Consider the following 20,476-nt stretch of genomic DNA (forward strand, 5'->3'; position numbering starts at 1 on the left):
TGTCTAATGTTGTAAAGCGCTTAGAGCTTGTAAAGATTAGGCGCTATACAAAGTCCTCATTATTATTATTATTATTATCATTATTATTATTGGAGTCGTAAATCTCACCTTGTTGACAGACGGCCGGAGCATTGTCTGCTAAGTTGAATAGAACAGGGTAGAATTGATATCCAATCGGAATTGAGAGTGGGTGTGGTCACCATTTCAACCCGAATTTAACTGGGTACTTTAGACTAGAAACCCCAGTCATTGTGAAATATCGTGCTGAGAAGTTGTAGCAATAACTCCAGGAAGCCGCTTGTGAATTGGCGGGAAAACATAGGAAATTCTAAGGAAATACAAAGCTTCGTAAAGGAAGCTTTATGGTGACAGACTTCCGGTGTGGTTTAGTCCTTATTCTCTAGGAGAGAGATGGAATAGAGCCTAGTGGAGAAGTCGATTGTGGATCGAAGGCTAGTCGGAGAAGAGGAGGAGGAAAAGGAGTCGAGGAGGAGAAACTGGAGAAGGAGCAGTCAAGGAGAAAGAGTTAGGAGGGAAGTCGGAAGGAGAGAAGGAATTGCTGGGATAGGAGAGATACAGATGAGTAGAAAACAAGGACAGGTGGAAAAGCGATCTCACACTGTAGATCACAGGATGCAATATGCTATCACTTGGTTGAGAGGAAGAAGAGTGATTGGGAAATTATTATCATTTGAATATTGAATTGTTATTCCTTTGTGTTCTCAGTAATTTAACTGTCGGTATTGCTGGCTGGGAGCTCGGAGCTTTACCTCTCTCTATCACTAATTTCACTTCCTACAAACTCGAGCCTGGGTGGGACTTCCATAGTAATTTAAATAATATATTGTAAGTGCCCAACCCCAACCCTACCAAATGTCACAGTGGGCGCTTCGTCCAGGATATGAATTAAGCATAAATATTATCTTTACAACCTAAAGTTTTATTTGTTAGGAAGTATTAATGAGCTAGTTGTGAGATATTTTCCATCCTGTGTATTTTGAATTTTTATGATTTTTCATCTTGTGTATGTTTTTGTTTTTATATTTGCTTGCTTGGTAGATCTTTAATTACTTGCAGTAATTGTGAAGCAAAGTATCTTACCTGACCAAAGTTTCTGGTGTCAACAAGTAAATATTTGGTTAGGAACGTGTAACATCTGTCAATTGTTTAGTAAGTCGAGACAAGGTATCACTTACTGTTAGTATCATAATAGAATGGCTACAGAAAGATAAATGATTAAGGAGTACCATGCCATAGGCTCGGATGATCACGGGTACGAGGGAGATCGCCTGGCTGAGTTTATAGAGAAAAGAATCAAAGAATGGAAGGCAGTAAAAGCAGCAGACAGAGAGCTGGCCAAGATGTCAGTGGACAGAGAAACCCAGAAAGAGCTGGCCAAGATAGCAGCGGACAGAGAAACAGAAAGAGCTGGCCAAGATAGCAGCGGACAGAGAAACACAGAAAGACCTGACCAAGATAGCAGCAGACAGAGAAATACAGAAACAGCCAGAGCTGTCCAGACTCGCTCACGCTCTCGAAATGGAGAAGGTAAGGTTAGCAACTAGGGACACCGATAGGGACAACCCCAGTACAATTCTTAGAGAGAGCGTACGACCATTTATAGATCAACTAATGGTACAAATAAGTATGCCGCGGTTCAATGACAAAGAAGAGTCCATTGACGATTTCCTCGTGCAATTTGAGAAACTCGCGGAAGCTCATAAAATTCCATCACAGCATTGGGCGATTAACGTCTCAGTCTTTTTGCAAGGTGCAGCTCGCGAAGTTTACCACAGCTTAGATGCAGACGATGCTGATGACTACGGTGCGCTCAAGAAGGCCCTCCCTAGCCATTATCAGTTGACCCCCGAAACGTACCGTAAACTTTTTCGGGATTTGATGAAAAAGACAACAGAAACCCACTCTTAATTCCACACCCATGTTCGAGAGTTATTTGAGAAGTGTATGAAAATGGCCAACATTGAACGATCGTACGACGGGCTACGCGAGGTCATACTCAAGGATCATGTCCTCAGTACTTACCGTTGCGAGTTGACAGTCTTTCTAGCAGAGAGAGAACACCGGATGCTCAAAGAAATCTCCAGCATGGCGGAGAGATATGAGCAGACGCACTCAAAGAGTGGAGGTTCCAAGGGTGTGGACCGACCCCGACCCACCGAGTCGTGCCGGGTGGGCGAAGGAGAGCCGGCTGTCCGTAACTGTCAGGGTGACGGGAAGGTTGGAGGGGGATTCGCAGGTAAGGATGCCACCCATAGACCAGGATAGGCCTCACCCACGAGAACGGACCTTGCAGGTCGGCGAGGGCCACCGACGTGTTACAACTGCAAGCACCCGGGGCATTTTGCCAGGGACTGTCCCAAGGGCAGGCAGGCCCACGTGATTGACATCGCTAGGAAAGAGTGCGAGCTGGAGGCAAGCTGTAACCCAGCAAACCTCGCGTCTGCAACTGTCAACGGAGAAGGTGCCACCATCTTGTATGACACTGAGTGTAGCATTCCAGCCATTGTCGACAAGAAATACGTGAAGCTTGAGGATTACACGGGGAAGGTAATTGAAGTCCAGTATGCGAACAGCGCACGTGACTCATTGCCAGTGGCAGTTATTGACCTCGATTCACCGTACATGAAGGGGAAAATTGAAGCTGCATGCTTGGCTGGACTATCACATGACGTCATACTGGGATGTCATTATGTGTTGCCACAATCGAACCCTGAAACCTGCACACCAATGCCGGTGAGTACTGTGGAAACCAGATCCAAGAGTCGACAGACGAAAGCGAAGCCGATAGAAGTTACGTCGACAGCGGTCAGTATCGTTCTTTCAGCCGAATTTAGGAGACTACAGCAGGAAGACGCAACTCTGGCGCAGCTGCACAAATAGGCTGCAGAACGAACAGAGAAAGAAACTCTGAATGGCGCGGTGACGTTCGCATATAAGAAAGGCATCTTGTATCGCCACTCCAGGAAAGGCAACGAACACTTCAAGCAAGTTGTCGTACCAAAAGAGAAGCGAGGTGAAGTGTTGAAACTCGCGCATGAAAGTCTCATGGGAGGACACATGGGAATTGCCAAGACGCATGACCATCATGTCAGAATTCTACTGGCCAGGGGTTCAGGGAGATGTTTAGCGGTTCTGTCTCTCCTGTGACAAGTGTCAGAGAATGGCACCAAAAGCGGATAATCGACCCGTCCCCTTAGGGAGTACACCCCTTATTGATGAACCATTTAGATACGTCGCGATAGACTTGATCGGACCGATAAAACCTGCGTCGTCCCAATGAAATCGGTATATTTTAACAGTCGTACATTATGCTACACGCTATCCGGAGGCCGTCGCGTTGAGTAATATTGATTCGGAAACAGTCGCTGAAGTGCTGTTTGGGATTTGGTCAAGAGTCGGAGTGCCCGACGAGATCCTGACCGATCAAGGGACACAGTTCATGAGTTGTGTGATGGCAGAGGTGAAAGACTGATGTCGATTAAGCACCTCACGAATACACCGTATCACCCCCAATGTAACGGACTGGTCGAACGGTTTAACGGGACACTGAGAAAAACATGCTCAAGAAGCTGTGCGAAGGTCGCCCCAAAGATTGCGATCGGCATATTCTTGCCATGCTTTTCATATACCAGGAAGTACCACAAGTGAGTTTAGGGTTTTCTCCCTTTGAACTCTTGCATGGAAGGACCGTACGTGGCCCAATCGCCGTACTGAGACAGCTGTGGACGGACGATCACGCTGTCGAAGAGGTACGTACTACCTATCAGTAAATCGCGGATTTGCGAAACAAACGGGAGGAAGTTTGTTCCCTCACACATGTGAACCTCAAGCGAGCGAAGTCGCGTCAGGCAAAGAATTACAACAAGCGCACAAAACCATGACAGTATGAAGTAGGGGACAAGGTGTTGTTGCTGTTGCCCCAAGAACACAACAAGTTGCAAGTTTCTTGGAGAGGTCCGTACGTCGTAACCGGGAAGGTCGGAGGTCAAACCTACTGGATACAACTACCGAATAAGGAGAAGCTGTACCATGCCGGTCTCCTTGAGAGATACCGGGAAAGAGAGACCGTCAGCGATTTTGTCGTCGCCATGATCAACACCGAGGACACCGAAGGCGGTATGGAAGGTGCAAACACTGTCCCGAGATGTCCGTTAACGAGGGCTGAGACACCCTCGGACGTGGAGAGTAACCCCATGTTGACTGCAATAACACGGGAAGATAAAGAGACGTTGATGGCCGGGTATTCCAATGTACCAACGGAAACACCCGGGAGAACATCACCTGTCGAGTTCGCAGTACCAGATGCAGATTAGATACGTGAAAGGAACCGAGAACGTAGGCGCTCATTTCATGAGTAGGAGCGCTGAAATGACATATATCGCTCTGTAGATAACCGTATGTTGTGTGTATATTCCTGTCCGTAGTCAGCGAGTAGCGTCACTATGATTTTGTTCTTTTATTACGTGTAGTAACGGCATTTGCATTTGAAGCAATTTTGGGGGAATAAAATCCCTATTTTATTCTCAAGCATGGGGGATTTGTCACGTTGCCTACCACGACTACGTAAGTCAAAAACAAAGGAATTGGTTAGAAACCATGTATATATGTTAGACCCTACAGCTATAGTGGTCCTGTTCATATTTGTTACGAGAGCCCAGCTTTTTGGGTGTCAAAAATCACATGTGGACATTGAAAGCTTTGTTCAAGAACAAAGGACCCTTATCGGCATCGTAAATCTCACTACGTTGACAGACGGCCAGAGCATTGTCTGCTAAGTTGAATAGAACAGGGTAGAATCGATATCCAATCGGAATTGAGAGAGGGTGTGGTCACCATTTCAACCCGAATTTAACTGAGTACTTTGGACTATAAACCCCAGTCATTGTGAAATATCGTGCTGAGAAGTTGTAGCAGTAACTCCGAGAAGCCACTCGTGAATTGGCGGGAAGACATAGAAAATTCTAAGGAAAGACAAAGCTTCGTAAAGGAAGCTTTATGGGGACAGACTTCCGGTGTGGTTTAGTCCAGAGTCTCTAGGAGAGAGACGGAATAGAGCCTAGTGGAGAAGTCGATTGTGGATCGAAGGCTAGTCGGAGAAGAGGAGGAGGAAAAGGAGTCGAAGAGGAGAAATTGGAAAAGGAGCAGTCAAGGAGAAGGAGTTAGGAGGGAAGTCGGAAGGAGAGTAGGAATTGGCGGGATAGGAGAGATACAGATGAGTAGAAAACAAGGACAGGTGGAAAAGCGATCTCACACTATAAATCACAGGATGCAATAGGCTATCATTTGGTTGAGAGGAAGAAGAGTGATTGGAAAATTATCATTTGAATATTGAATTGTATTAAATTGTTATTCCTTTGAATTTCACCTTTGTGTTCTCAATAATTTAACTGTTGGCATCGATGGCTGGGAGCTCGGAGCTTTACCTCTCTCTATCACTCACTTCCTATAAAATCGAGCCTGGGTGGGACTTCCATAGTAATTTAAATAATATATTACAAGAACCCCACCCCAACCCTACCAAACGCCACAAAATCTAATCTCCTTAAGAAGATCTGGTTAAAAATCCATCATTTAAAAAACATTTTCAAAAGGATTGATTTAAATTTTGACAAAGACCTTAAAAATTATATACTGTTGAATAAACAAGGACTGAATTTTCTGTAAAATCAACTTGTCTTCTTGTAAATCGTTAAACCAGTCCCCAAACCTGTATTGATACAGGGGCTCGAATCGTTTTTTAATATATAATAATTTAATATATAATAAAAGGGACGGCAATTTCTCATTTCAGCTCTGAGAGTCAACAATTTGGAATACAAATCAACAACAAAACTCCTCATTTTAATGTTGTTGTAGAGAAATTCAATTATATTAAATGAAAGTCAGATACTTTTTTTTTTAAACGGCAATCTGGCTAGTCTGATTTATCTAGCAGAGAGCACATGTCAACATGTAGTCCCGTGATAAAAAAAACTCCAGAAGTTGTTCTCGGAATATACATAAATATGGAAAACTTTGTGTTCTTTCGTTTTTGTATTTTGATTACAACCAGTATACGACTTTCATTTAATATTTTTGATATATTTTTTCTCTACAACATTTGAAAATGTGGGTTGCTAGATTTGTGTACTCATTCAACTAGTAATGCAAATCGCGAGTACCAGGTCACATTTCATCAACTTCGATTTTAATACTCACAATTTCTGAGAAAATAAGTAATTTTCATATCCATTTCATGCATGTATCACTCGATCTAACAACGTTTAAAGTTTGCTAGGCTACGCTTTGCCAACACGATGTTTGCCTCTTGTGATGCTAGAGTGGTTTTCATAGCTTCCACGTAAGGAAAGATACGGATATCAAGCCGACTTTGAAAATAAAAGTCTACTAGACCGGTAGTGTGGGAACCCTGAAAAATGGTACTAACAGCTGCCTCACTTGGTGCTCAGCATTAAGAAGTTAGTGTTAGGACTGGTCGGCCTGGTGTCAGGATACTGTAACTGTGTGGGACATCATGCTACATCTCTGTGGCATGATGCCCAAATCATGAACGGCGTTTGGGGGTGGCAAGTGGGGCGAACGCCCCAGGCCTTGCTCTTGAGGGGGCCCCGCGCTTCAGGCCTAAGGTCGTCCTTATGAGTTTGTCAAGCTATATTCTCCGGTAAATTGGAGACGCTGATACAGGCCGACGTAATGCACGCAAAGTTAAGAAGTCAACTTACCGGTAGTCAACTTCGTAACGCAATTAACAGGTGGTAGCACAGATGCAGCCATTTTCTCAACGCCACTGGCGGGCAACGGCTGTCCGATAACGTAGATCTCAGTTTTTCAAATTTTCGCAGGGTTGCCCGGGAGCCCTTGGGCTAGGCGGGCGATGTCCCGTCTAACTCTAGTCTATGGTCATTCCTGTTCAGGTACCCGCCTATAGGTACCACAGCAACTTAGTTTACTCTGCTGATACCGATAATCTGTCCCCGCGCGGTCATGGACGGCCCTAGGCCCCGCGTACTCCTAACGCCGCCCTTGGCCACAATGCTACACATCACTATAAACTGCCACACTGCAGAAATGATTGTTAAAGCTACGTTAAAAATCCAAATCACACACACACACGCCTTCTTGGATTATATTAATTCTGATAGTGACACTGTCACATATGTGATACCATCAACAGCGTTTGTGCAATCAGCAATCACCGGAAAACTACTGCTGGAAGTGATGAGGATGACGACGATTTAGTACCAGATACGTTACCTGGAGCCTGCGATGTTTGAAGTCGGCACTGCAGATGTTAGTCTGTACATACAAGCTCAGAGTGCTATTCTTCAGGAGGATGTCATGGAAACAATAATAAGCAAAACAGAATCTCTGATTATTAAAAAACATAACTATTGACAATTTCTTTTAATCCAAATAAAAAAGGGCTAGTTGTTAAGTTACTGAACAAAGAAGTTTATACATAAAAGTAATTATGATTGACTGGTTAGTAAAAGTACATGTATGTTGACAATTTCATCATACTGATTTATCATTTTATTCCCTCAAGGTAACACATATTTATAAAAATGTACTAGTATATTGTTTCTTGAAAATATTATTACCATATGAATTCTGATAGTAATCATATCAGTATAAATTGTCTGCTACATTTATACCTACATGTCTGCCAGACATTCTGAAAATTCAATGCTGAATTTGCATGTTTCTCTATTATAACAGTCTAAAAATCCACATCCCCAGGGATGCATTATAAATAATCTTTATATATTATGTAAAGAGGCAAAATTAAATATATATATATAGCATGTAAAGAGGCAAAATTAAATATTTTGAAAAGTGTACAAAAAGAGGTCTTTTTTTTTTACTCCTGTGTGAACCAATTGATAAAGTCCATAACAAACATGGCAAAGCTCTATAGAACACTCAAATTTCAAAACAGTATTTACTCCAATGATTTGTTACTACAGCACCACTTGAAATTTTTCTATCCACAAAACCTTATCAGATCCTATTTCTCTTAATATGTGTGGAATTAAAAAGCCATTTAAGTAGAAAAGTGACATAAATCTGACATTTACCTGAGCTAACCTGAGAGTTGGCAAACAAATTGGACAGGTAAACATTTACCTAAATCAGTTTAATTTATCCCCACTTCCTGGACCTGTAGCTTTAACCAGTTTACACTGAGTCTTTATAGGATTGTCGCCTAATTGAAAAAAGAAAATGAATTAAATCTACAAGGTACCTTCACTTAAATGGAGTTGCTACATGAATCTACCAACTAAAGCAATTATTATGAGTCTTTGTTTGTTTGCTTAGATAATTTCCATAGTCAGGTATTGTGATGTGCCCATCCTATAATTAAATGAGGACAAAATTAAAGGGAGATGTTACTCAAAAAGAACATTTGTAATAAGTTTAGGTGAAAATAGAAAATTTGGTTGATACATGGGATACCATACAACTGTCACTGAAAAACGTGATTTTCAACATAACTTAATGTACTCCGGAAATGGGAGATATTTTGTTGAGTGACTAGATCCAGTAACAGCTGTCTTGAAAGCTGGCCACTGTTTTGGATGACCACATGTCATTTGTAAATATTCTTAATGCATATATCAATTCTGTTATATAATGTGATAACCTTTATCAGAAGACCACTTGTCTTAGTTTTGAGACCATTTTTGTTGGCAGAAAGGTCGGTCTCTATAGACAAGTTTTGTTATGCTGGTGACATCCCTTATTTATCTGAGAGACTTAATGTTTTTTTAATTATATTAAGTGGGCAATTAGAGAGCGCTATTAATTATTGCTGAATAAGAAAATAATAATATTTGAAATACTTGAAATTTCACAACTGTAATATACAAAGGTCCATCACTATTGTGAAGTGACGGGTTGTTATGCTGACACTGTGGTAGGTGTGTTATGATTGGGGTGGGGTGCTCCCAATATTTTATTTAAATTATTATAGAAGTCCCACCCAGGCTTGATTTTGGTTGGAAGTAAAATCAGTGAAAGACATGTAAAGCTCTGAGCCCCCAGTCAGCAATGCCAATGGTTAAATGACTGAATATACAAAAAGTGAAATTCAACAAATAACAATTTAATGACAATTCAATAATCAAATGATTAAAATTTCCCAAGTACTCTCCTTCCACTCGACTCTGTGATAGCCTATTGCATCATTTGATTAGTAGTGTGAGATAGATTTCCACCTGTCCTTGTATTCTACTCATCTGTGTATTCTTCTCTCCTATTCCTCCAATTCCTTCTCCTCTTCCTCTCGACTTTCTCCAAATTCCTTCTACTCCTCGACTTCTCTATACTATACTTTCTCCTCCTCGACTCCTTTTCCTCTTCCTCCTTGACTCTGTACCCTACTAGACTTGTCAATTCCAACTGCTCTGCTAATCTCACATATGTCTCCCCTCTTAGAGACTTGGGACTTAACTGAACCAGAAGTTCTGTCCCCCAAAACTTCCTTTACAAAGCTTTGTCTTTCCTTAGAATCTCCTCTCTAAGTTTTACTGCCAAACTACGAGTGTCTTCCTCGGAGTAACCCTATTTTGCTCAGCAATCTTCTTAGGTGAGACTTAATTTTTGCTTGCTAGTCAGAAGTTATAATTCGGATCAAAATTGTTGTTACAATTCTGATTGGGTGTCGCTTTGATTGATCCAATCAAACTTAGCAGACAATGTCCTTCTCACTGTCTGTCCAGGTGGGGATGGATTTAGAACATGCACCGTTTTCCCCTCGCGGGTTCCTGTGATCTTAGGACTAAGCTGTAACACATAGATGAGAAGTAGCTCGATCTAGCACCTGTGCTGATCTAAGATGCCAGATCTTCTCTCTGGTCATGGTAAACTTGAGTAAGAGATTAACTCTAGCCTGTGGCAGTGATTAGAAATCAATCTTGGTTTGTAATACTACCTTAGTTTATACATGACTTATGATCTGGGGCTGAGCAAAAGAGACAACTATAATGTATATAGGCAAGACATAAAAATGCATTGCATTAAAAGGGAGGTCATATTAATAGGTTTCTCACACTTTTTGAAACAAAAATTTATTATAGATAAAACTGATTTTTTCAAGATTCACTTATGTGCCTGACTGAATGGAATAACAACAAGTTAAATTCATAATTGTACATTTTTAAAATAAAAAACTGGTTCTAATTTTTGACTCTCTCATAAAATGTGAAGTACACATATCACCACGTACTAAACCACAAAAAGTATCACTAGACACAAGAACAACTAAATCTGAATGTAACTCATTTTAAATCTAAAGAACAAAAATGTTAACTGTACTCTGCTAAACTGCATATATTGGTACGAAGAAAGCTTTTTATTATGTGCAAACTGTGTACCTTATGATGTGTGACACAATCTGTGCTGTTTGTCCTTTGAGTTCAAAGATCATCATGACATCATTAACTGCTTTGGTTTCTGATGCAAGATTGACTTATCAGTCCAATTTGTGCTCTGAACTGTCTGTGGCACACTGGACTGGCAATGCTGCATGGGGTTCCTTGATCAACAGAGGATGTGCGACAGTTTTGATATTTATGGTGCTGATGCTTCTACCCTGCCTCAGATCATAATCTGTAACTCTAGAATGGATAACACTAGAACGGATAACACTAGAATGGATAACTCTAGAATGGATAACACTGCACCAGGATGAAAGATCTTGTGCAAGATTTTCAATAATACACAATTACAGAATTAATTTAGTCTAATCTTGTTAATCCAGCATACATTTATTCAAAAATTGCTTTAATACGATGCCACAAATGGGATTCCTTACAAACCATATACCAATTGAAACAGTTTATTTGATAATTGCGTTTATCCAACATTTTTCATGGTAATGAATAGTGTGAGATAAATTATGTCTTAGTATCCAAATGGTAGTTAAAATCTTTTTAATTCTATATTCTATTATTCTTTTAAGAAATTAGTTCATCTGGATTCCTTGTTTAACTATAAAAATAGGATTGTGAAAACATGAATTTCTTTTTTACTGTTAAAGTCTGAAAGGATTTCATCACTCACAAAAAATCTTCTGTTTTTATGTGGACCATCATCTTTGATGATTACTTCTCTTCATGCAAATGACAAAGTTTTCAGACTTCACTTCAAAAATGTTTGTAGGGGTTGGGGTGTTGAGGAGACCATTCAAATCCACAGCAGATGTGTAACTTAGTTTCATTATGTCGATTTATATATGCACTGGGATGTTGCATCTCATCTTAAATCTAACTCAGGACTCCAACCCAAAGAAGAAGGAGCCTAAGACTCCCTTCCAAATAAATTTCATCAAACATCATAAATAAATTGATCATAAATTTAACTGAATCATGGATAGTCCATAAAGTTACAAATCAGATAGGTCAACATATACCAATAGAGTATATCATATTCAGCTTAAGGGAAAAAAGACGTCTAAGGCTTTAGCTCTGTAATTCTATCTTAGCATCAGAGCTGATCAATCCCATGCTTCTAGAAATAGTAAATCTTATTTATTGTCCCAAAATTTGCAACAAGAGTATCTTGAACAGAACATTATAAACCTGCTCTGATTTGAACAGTCCTCTGTGTAGATAAGTGAAATGTTTTTGCAGAAACCACCATTATTCTTTCAGTCAAAGTGACCTGGACCTTGTACCTTTTGACCCCGAAACTGATAGACTTCTTCCCTACCCAAAATGTAAATCATCCAAGAGGCTTGATCCAAGTCAGTGATATAGAAGTAAAGTTACTCTGGAAACCTTTTTTATTCTTTCAGTCAAAGTGACCTTGGCATTTGAACTTTTGACCTTGATACTGATAAGCTTCTTGAAGTTTTTTGTACCTGAAATCAACAGTGTTCTTTCATACTCCAAATGCAAGTCATTCATATTGCTTGGTAATAGTAGATGCTAGACAAGTCAAGTTATTTTGCAGAAATTAAATTGGTAACATGCAGAGAGACAGATGAACAGATTAAGATGGGCACACACAAATCCATCAACAAGGTGACAGATGAAATGAAAAACTCATATGAAGATTTCTTCAAAATAATTGATATTTTACACACAAGGAAAGGAAATGCTGTATCTTAAATAGATTACAATTAAAACTATAAAACATATTACTTTAGTTACTACAGAGCTGTGCTAATAAGATAAAAGAATTTGTAAATGATCTTTAATTCAAGTATAGTCAAATGATTATTAAACTTTAATTTATGCATAAGCTTTTCCAGTGTCAAGGAGTGCTCAGTTTGCAAACTTAATGAAAGCCAAATTTCCTGAGGAAGTTATGATTACAAAGTGACTCATACAGAAGATTAAATGTGACAACTCATAAAAACACTGAATTTGCACTGAGTGTACATAATGTGCATGTTAGAGACACTTTGAAGGTCATGGAACCATTAGTCTTGTCTTGTGTGGCTGCATTTTTATGATCGCACCCTATAATATGCAACATGTCCTGTTGCTCTGTGTATCATGCATGATCTTGCTGTGGCAGATTTATTTTCTTTATGTGAGGGAGGAAACTATGTAACAAAAGTGGAGGTGGAAGCACTTATATTAATAAGGCATAATTAGCATGTTATTTGGTGTATTATGGCCCTTGAGAAGGGTTATCTATCTTGACATCTGTTAAGTATGGTCCAAATAAGAGAAAACTGCATGCAAATACTAAGCAAACAACATCAATTTATAGCAGAATAAATTTATGAGCTCCAGCATATTTGATATATAAGTTTCAAAGCTCATTTCAAACAATATTGTTGTTTTTAAAGTTAATATTGCTTAAAATATTGATGGGAGGGAACAATGAACATTACCTGCCAAATTTCCAGCCTTATTTGTCACATTTATAAAATTTTCCTTCTTGATCAAATCTTTCTCAAGAAAGGTCCAAGATGCAATAAATGCTTTTACAAATCTTCTGTTTTAAATAATCTGAAACTTGCTGACCTAAAGGGAAAATTTGGGCTGCTTTTTTGTTTTTTTTTTCTCTCCACAATTGTAAATTATTGTCATCTAGCAAATCATAACATAAGTTTCATGGTATATCCCAATTCCAAACTGTTTATCACAGTTTGATGCAGTTTACCATATTTAGGCAACTGTATCCATAAAAACATGAGACTATGCAGTCATTCTGACATAATATATTTTCAATGTTTTGCACATTCTTAAAAGTCTTAGTATGGTGCTTGTATTAAGAGAATAAACATTGGATAAGTTGAAAATTTAATTTGATTTTTAACAAATTTAAATTGTTATAAAATTTCATTTGTATATTGTCATATTTTGTTTAACAAGATAAGTATTTCCTGCTACATACATGTTTTGTATGAGTTTATTATATACTAATGTAGTTATTCTTCTTGGTAGGTTACCTCAAAGTCACACACTGGGTGGATTTTATTTCATGAGAGGTCAAATGAATCCTCCCCCTTGCAATAAAAGAAGTATAAAAACAGATAGCCATTTCTATCAACATGAACAACCCATTTAAACTTGTAACCCTTTACAAAAAATTCTTGCATCTACCTGTGACAGTACATGAAATACAAACAATCTGTTCTATAATTTGCCAGTTTTCTCAACAGTCAAACCATAGTGTGAATTCGCACTGAATACAAGTAATCTATAATTATGTGCATAAATGCACCAAGTGAAAAGTAGCAGTGACCTACCTTCCTCCAGAACTGTACATAATAATATAAATTATACATGTATGTATACATGTAAAAATGCCAAGTTATCGAGTTCCATCCAGATATCACATGTCCATGGGTAAAGTTTCCATTGAAAATTATATATGTAATATGGCTAAGGAAAACCACTGAAATTAAAACAAAAGTTTTGTTGTGTTTGCATACATGCCATGTGATTCTCTTTTGGACTCATTTGTACATGAGAGGCATAAAAGTGACCTGCCTTATGAGTAAGCAATGTTTTACTGAAGTGTGACAAAACAAGGCAGTTTATCACAGGGCATATTTAACACAAGGCATGAAATAAATGTTTTATTGAAGTGTGACAAAACAAGGCAGTTTATCATAGGGCATACTTATACATAAAGCATGAAATAAATGTTTTACTGAAGTGTGACAAAACAAGGCAATTTATCATAGAGCATATTTATACACAAAGCATAAAATAAATGTTTTAATGAAGTGTGACAAAACAAGGCAGTTTATCACAGGGCATACTCAAATTTAGCAAGGCAATAAGAGATACAAAATTTGCCAATTTAATGAGATCCATAACTGCAGTATATACTCTCTTACATGTCCAGTCCAACTGCAAACTGCATAGACCCAGATCTGCTGGCATATCATGCACCAGAAGATCTGGGTCTGTGCAGTTTGTTAGGAGTAATCAGTAGAATAAACAACACACACCCTGGTCTGCAGAGCATAATGCTATGACAAATCAGGATCTTGCAGTCTGGTACCGTGGTGCATCAAAATTAGAAGAGGGACACCAACATACTGTCTGACTATACAATAAAGTAAGACAATTTTAAGATATGCATTTAATAGTTTGCTACATAGAATTAGAACTGTCTGACATCTTACAAAAGGAAATAAAATTTCATGCAAAATGGCATTGTTCTCTCATTTCAGTACATGCTTATGCAGTTGAAAGTTTTTCCAAAATCTGGTAATTTTTATTTTAAATTTTAACCTTATTGATAAGCAATCAATTAAGAATTCAATGCTGTCATGAAAATTTATTACAACAGTGTTCATAAATACATTTTTTAAAAATTATTTAATAAATTATCTTTCTACAACCTTGAAAATTCATATTTATATTGTGACATTTGTTAGTTTCTTTAATAATTATAAACAAATAAACTGTGACACCTGACAGTTTACTCCCCCAGATTACCTCCCACATAAATGTGGTAAGTGATGGAAGATTTGATGATATAGTCTTATGTGATATATATTATCACCCGACAGTAAATTAGACTGAGAGGTGTGGGTGGTGGCGACTTTTCTATGTTAATAATTCTGGTAAACACTCGATTTTGCATGATTTGTTGGAAAAAGATCACAGCAAAACAGGAACCAGCTGGAAATTAATAAAAGTATCATGCAGAAATGAACAATCTCAATTCTAAATCATGAAATAAATTTACCAGCAGCTTTAAAGAATAATTTATATTTGTTACAAATATATTATTTGGCCACAATAAGCATGACATTTTTAAAACACAAACGCTTTTCACTGATCAGATTCAGATATTTCTATGATAAATGAGGATCACACATATACATCCAAATAAGGATCATACAAAAATTCATTTAAATGGGGATCATAAAATTCATCCAGATGAGGATCACACATATGCATCCAAATGAGGATCATAAAAAATGAATGTGAATGAAGATCATACAAACTCATTTAAATGAACATCATACAAATTTATCCACATGAACATCATACAAATGTATCCAAATGAACAGCATACAAATTCATCCAAATGAACATCATACAAATTTATCCACATGAACAACATACAAATATATCCACATGAACAACATACAAATCTATCCACATGAACATCATACAAATTCATCCACATGAACACCATACAAATTTATACAAAAGAACATCAGACAAATTTATCCACATGAACATCATACTAATGTATCCACATGAACATCATACAAATTTATACAAAAGAACATCATACAAATTTATCCACATGAACATCATACAAATGTATCCAATTGAACATCACTCAAATTTATCCACATGAACAACATATAAATTTATCCACATGAACATCACACAAATTTATCCACATGAACATCATACAAATTCATCCAAATGAACACCATACAAATTTATCAAAAGAACGTCAGACAAATTTATCCACATGAACATAATACTAATGTATCCACATGAACATCATACAAATTCATTAACATGAACATCATACAAAATCATTAACATGAACATCATACAAATTCATCCAAATGAACATCATACAAATTCATCCAAATGAACATCATACAAATGTATCCACATGAACATCATACAAATGTATCCACATGAACATCATACAAATGTATCCACATGAACATCATACAAATTTATCCACATGAACATCATACAAATTTATCCAAATGAACATCATACAAATTCATCCAAATTAACATCATACAAATTCATCCAAATGGACATCATACAAATTTATCTACATGAACATCATACAAATTCATTAAAATGAACATCATACAAATGTATCCACATGAACATCATACATATTTATCCACATGAACATCATACAAATTTATCCACATGAACATCACACAAATTTATCCACATGAACATCATACAAATTCATTAAAATGAACATCACAAAAATTCATTTACATGAACATCATACAATCCGTTCATTTATATGAACATCATACACATTTATCCAATGAACATCATACAAATTTATCCAAATGAACATCATACAAATTCATCCAAATGGACATCATACAAATTCATCTAAATGAACATCATACAAATGTATCCAAATGAACATCATACAAACTTATTTAAATGAACATCAAATTTATCCACATGAACTTCATACAAATTCATCTACATGAACATCATACAAATGTATCCACATGAACATCATACAAATTCATCCACATCAACATCATACAAATTCATCCAATTGAACATCATACAAATTCATCCACATGAACATCATACAAATTTATCCAAATTAACATCACACAAATTTATCCACATGAACATCATACAAATTCATCCAAATGAACATCATACAAATTTATCCAAATGAACATCATACAAATTTATCCACATGAACATCATACAAATTCATTTAAATGAACATCATATAAATTCATCCAAATGAACATCATACAAATTTATCCACATGAACATCATACAAATTGATCCAAATGAACATCATACAAATTCATCCAAATAAACATGATACAAATTCATCCACATGAACATCATACAAATTTATCCACATGAACATCATACAAATTGATCCAAATGAACATCATACAAATTCATCCAAATAAACATGATACAAATTCATCCACATGAACATCATACAAATTCATCCAAATAAACATCATACAAATTCATCCAAATGAACATCATACAAATTCATCTAAATGAACATCATACAAATTTATCCACAAAAACATCATACAAATTCATCCAAATGAACATCATATAAATTCATCCAAATGAACATCATACAAATTTATCCACATGAACATCATACAAATTTATCCACATGAACATCATACAAATTCATTTAAATGAACATCGTACAATCCGTTCATTTATATGAGCATCATACACATTTATCCAATGAACATCAAACAAATTTATCCAAATGAACATCATACAAATTCATTTAAATGAACATCATACAAATTCATCCAAATGAACATCATATAAATTTATCCAAATGAACATCATACAAATTCATTTAAATGAACATCACTAGAATTCATTTAAATGAACATCATACAAATGTATCCAAATGAACATCATACAAATTAATTTAAATGAACATCGTACAAATCTATCCAAAAGAACATCGTACAAATCTATCCAAAAGAACATCATACAAATTCATCCAAATGGACATCATACAAATTCATCCAAATGATCATCATACAAATTTATTAACATGAACATCATACAAATTTATCCAAATGAACATACAAATTCATACACATGAACATCATACAAATTCATCCACATGAACATCATACAAATTCATCCAAATGAACATCATACAAATTCATCCAAATGAACATCATACAAATGTATCCACATGAACATCATACAAATGTATCCACATGAACATCATACAAATTCATCCACATGAACATCATACAAATTTATCCACATGAACATCATACAAATTTATCCAAATGAACATCATACAAATTTATCCACATGAACATCATACAAATTCATCCAAATGAACATCATACAAATTTATCCAAATGAACATCATACAAATTTATCCACATGAACATTATATAAATTCATCCAATGCACATCATACAAATTCATTTAAATTGACATCATACAAATTCATCCACATGAAGATCATACAAATTCATCCACATGAACATCATACAAATTCATCCACATGAACATCATACAAATTCATCCAAATGAACATCATACAAATTCATCCAAATGATCATCATACAAATGTATCCACATGAACATCATACAAATGTATCCACATCAATATCATACAAATTTATCCACATGAACATCACACAAATTTATCCAAATGAACATCATACAAATTCATACACATGAACATCATACAAATTCATTCACATGAACATCATACAAATTGATCCAAATGAACATCATACAAATTCATCCAAATGAACATCATACAAATGTATCCACATGAAAATCATACAAATGTATCCACATGAACATCATACAAATTCATCCACATGAACATCATACAAATTCATCCACATGAACATCATACAAATTCATCCAATTGAACATCATACAAATTCATCCACATGAACATCATACAAATTTATCCAAATTAACATCACACAAATTTATCCACATGAAAATCATACAAATTCATCCACATGAACATCATACAAATTTATCCAAATTAACATCACACAAATTTATCCACATAAACATCATACAAATTCATCCAAATGAACATCATACAAATTCATCCAAATGAACATCATACAAATTTATCCACATGAACATCATACAAATTGATCCAAATGAACATCATACAAATTCATCCAAATAAACATGATACAAATTCATCCACATGAACATCATACAAATTCATCCAAATAAACATCATACAAATTCATCCAAATGAACATCATACAAATTCATCTAAATGAACATCATACAAATTTATCCACAAAAACATCATACAAATTCATCCAAATGAACATCATATAAATTCATCCAAATGAACATCATACAAATTTATCCACATGAACATCATACAAATTCATTTAAATGAACATCACAAAAATTCATTTAAATGAACATCGTACAATCCGTTCATTTATATGAGCATCATACACATTTATCCAATGAACATCAATCAAATTTATCCAAATGAACATCATACAAATTCATTTAAATGAACATCATACAAATTCATCCAAATGAACATCATATAAATTTATCCAAATGAACATCATACAACTTCATTTAAATGAACATCACTAGAATTCATTTAAATGAACATCATACAAATGTATCCAAATGAACATCATACAAATTAATTTAAATGAACATCGTACAAATCTATCCAAAAGAACATCGTACAAATCTATCCAAAAGAACATCATACAAATTCATCCAAATGGACATCATACAAATTCATCCAAATGAACATCATACAAATGTATCCAAATGAACATCATACAAATTCATTTAAATGAACATCAGACAAATTTATCCACATGAACATCATACAAATTCATCCAAATGAACATCATACAAATTCATCCAAATGATCATTATACAAATTCATCCAAATGAACATCATACAAATGTATCCACATCAATATCATACAAATTTATCCACATGAACATCATACAAATTTATCCAAATGAACATCATACAAATTCATACACATGAACATCATAGAAATTCATCCACATGAACATCATACAAATTGATCCAAATGAACATCATACAAATTCATCCAAATGAACATCATACAAATGTATCCACATGAACATCATACAAATGTATCCAATGAACATCATACAAATGTATCCACATGATCATACAAATTCATCCACATGAACATCATACAAATTCATCCACATGAACATCATACAAATTCATCCACATGAACATCATACAAATTTATCCACATGAACATCATACAAATTCATCCAAATGAACATCATACAAATTTATCCAAATGAACATCATACAAATTTATCCACATGAACATTATATAAATTCATCCAATGCACATCATACAAATTCATTTAAATTGACATCATACAAATTCATCCACATGAACATCATACAATTTTATCCACATGAACATCATACAAATTGATCCACATGAACAACATACAAATCTATCCACATGAACATCATACAAATTCATCCAATGAACATCATACAAATTTATCCACAAGAACATCATACAAATTCATCCAAATGAACATCATACAAATTCATCCAAATAAGCATCATACAAATTCATCCAAATGATCATCATACAAATTCATCCAAATGAACATCATACAAATTTATCCACATGAACAACATACAAATTTATCCACATGAACATCATACAAATTCATTTAAATGAACATCATACAAATTTATCCACACGAACATCATACAAATTCATTTAAATGAACATCATATAAATTCATCCAAATGA

This window comes from Sinohyriopsis cumingii, unplaced genomic scaffold (assembly GCF_028554795.1).
Source record: "Sinohyriopsis cumingii isolate HCF-2022 unplaced genomic scaffold, ASM2855479v2 utg001237l, whole genome shotgun sequence".
Lineage (NCBI taxonomy): Eukaryota > Metazoa > Mollusca > Bivalvia > Unionida > Unionidae > Sinohyriopsis > Sinohyriopsis cumingii.